Consider the following 2770-nt stretch of genomic DNA (forward strand, 5'->3'; position numbering starts at 1 on the left):
CCATATGATAATATCCTGTTGGGGACTACATAGATACCAATGTTTGACAAGGATAATAAATTTTGTGCAGACAAAACATAATGGTATACATCTTCATTACCATCACCACACGGACATTCAGGTGAAACACAAATATTTACGCGGAATAAATTACTTTTAAGATCATTACAATTTTGTCTAATTCGTGTTAAAAAACAGAGATATCCCCTACCAACGTTAAGATATTGTGTTAGAACACGGTGTACTGCTGGTATTGAATGTAGGAGTTGATGAGGCACTTTTCACAGAATCATCGAGACTATTCCATAAATTAATTGAAGACGCGATAATGATTTTTTAAGAATATCTAATCTATAGAGTGGTATCTGATAGTTATCGGGATTACGGAAATCACGACGAAGATGATTTCTTCTAAAAAGAAGCAAGTTATAAAGATATTCTGGTTTTATGCATCTTGTAAAAAATAGAAAGTTTACACTGTTTTCTTCTAGATTTTAAAGGAACCCGACCAGTCTCATGATAAAGTGCCTCACAAGAGGCAACAGAGGTGAGGCCAGTCAAAACTCGTGCTGCTTCTAACTGTACCCTATCCAAGGCATTTGATATCCCAACAGAGCAACCATCCTAAACGCAACAGACATATTCCAGAGGTGGTCTGATGAAACATGTATACATGTTATTTAATGTATCCTTACTAACTTATTTCAATTGTTTTTACGCAGACTTTAGAAGAAACTGTTTCAATAATATGTAGAACATAGATTGTATAGATACAACTTAAATAAACTTGTGGTAGATCCTAATCATTATGCTGACCACTCATTTTTTCTTTTAGATTTATTGTTGGCAAGTGATGTAAATGTTAGTAAGTAAGTTGTTGTTGGCGAATCATTTTTACCAACAGATACAAGATATCACCGTCCTTTCTACACATGTTTAAATGTTGATCGTAACGTATTAAATTCAAACTTTCAAGTTTGGTTATACAACAAAGGTAAATATAAAATGTGTTTTGGTTTTTAATTATATTGACTGAGTTGGCCCTATTGAAAAGAGAACTTGATGATTTTATTATTTTGTTTAATTCTACTATTTTGAAAATTGCCAAAAAATATATTTTAAATAAAACTGTACCTATAAGATATAACGAATCACCATGGATACACACCGCAATCAGAATATCAGTAAAAAATCGGAAAAGAAAGATTACATAAAAAAGTCCAAAGTACACAAAACCCGCGGACAACGAGTAGGCTCGGATATCACGTATTGGTGTAATTAGAAAAGTAAAGCGTGATTACATTTCAAAGTTAACCGATAAATTAAATGTACGTTTATGTCTACACGAGACTGGTGGAAACTGATAAATACCTTAACAAACAAGTATAGCTTCTTTGATACCTGATAACTACGGAGACAAACCAGACCTATACAATAACTTCTATATATAAGTCAGTCTACCATTGTTGACTCTAACACCACATTACCTGATGTTACAGTTACAACTCCTAATGAACTTGAAATTATTGGTATTTCTGAGCATTATAACCATGTTATATGTTCTAAAGGCTTCAGGTCTCGATAATAGGAGTCCTATAATTATTAAGGAAGAAAAAAAAGAGGTCGGTCTGTGGGTTCAATTCTGACTAGATCGTTTAATTTCTATAGACTGTGGTATATATCCTTCTACATAGAAACCGTAAATGTCACAGCAGTCTTTAAAAATGGTAACCAATCCAGTGTTTCAAATTAGAGACTTTGATCAGTATTGTTGGTAAGTTTGTGAAAAGTTTTGTGTCAGTCAGGTTTTATACTCGAATATTCTGCAACTAACCAACTTTTAGATATTACTAACAATGCTGGAAAGACTTTAAAGGCGGATAAGTAAGCTATAGCTGTATAGCAGAAGTAAAGCGTTCGATCGGGTTTGGGGTCTTATACAAAAAGTAAAAGTAGTCGGTATTTCTGGTCATTCATTTATCTGACAGAAACCAAAAAGTCGTTTAAACAGTTATTCCTCAAATAAAAAAAAATATCACAGCAGGCGTACCTCAAGGTTCAATTTTAGGCTCTGTTTTTTCCTAGTATACATTAATGATTTAGTGACCGATATCGATTGTATAATGAAACGATTTACCGATGACATCACCTTGTACATAAAAGTCAAAACCTATCGCTGTGAAAACTACTAATAATGATCTTTTGAGAATGTATAATTGGGCAAGTAACTTGCTAGATAAATTCAACTCTGACAACAAAGAATAAACAAAAAAACACAAAACATTACAATCCTATAACCATGAACAAGATCTCTGTATCCAATATTAGTTCCCACAAACTTTTAGGGGTAGGGTTGTCAGACGATTGTACAAGGAATGGCCATGTTGATTATATAATGAAAAATGTGTAACAAAAACTGGCTATAGTAAGAAATCTAAAAATACACTTTATAGAAATTTTCTTCACACAACATACATTTCATTCATTAGGCCAATACTAGAATATTCTGATATTCTCTGGGATAATTTACCAACTTACTTGTGTAAAAATTTGGAAAACATTCAGATTGAAGACGCGAGAATTGTTACGTGTGCTACAAGATTACTCTATAAAGATGTGGGTATGGAAAAGTTATCTAACCGACGGGCAAACATAATCTTTTGTTTTATTAAATACATCACAAGAAAACACCACCGTACTTGTCTGATTTAGTCACAGATAACGTATCCCATAGTCATTTTACAAGAAACTCATATAATTAACTTTCAAT

Source organism: Ylistrum balloti, unplaced genomic scaffold (assembly GCF_031769215.1).
Source record: "Ylistrum balloti isolate Yb309-2 unplaced genomic scaffold, AGI_CSIRO_Ybal_v1 Utg370674, whole genome shotgun sequence".
In the NCBI taxonomy this organism is placed as follows: domain Eukaryota; kingdom Metazoa; phylum Mollusca; class Bivalvia; order Pectinida; family Pectinidae; genus Ylistrum; species Ylistrum balloti.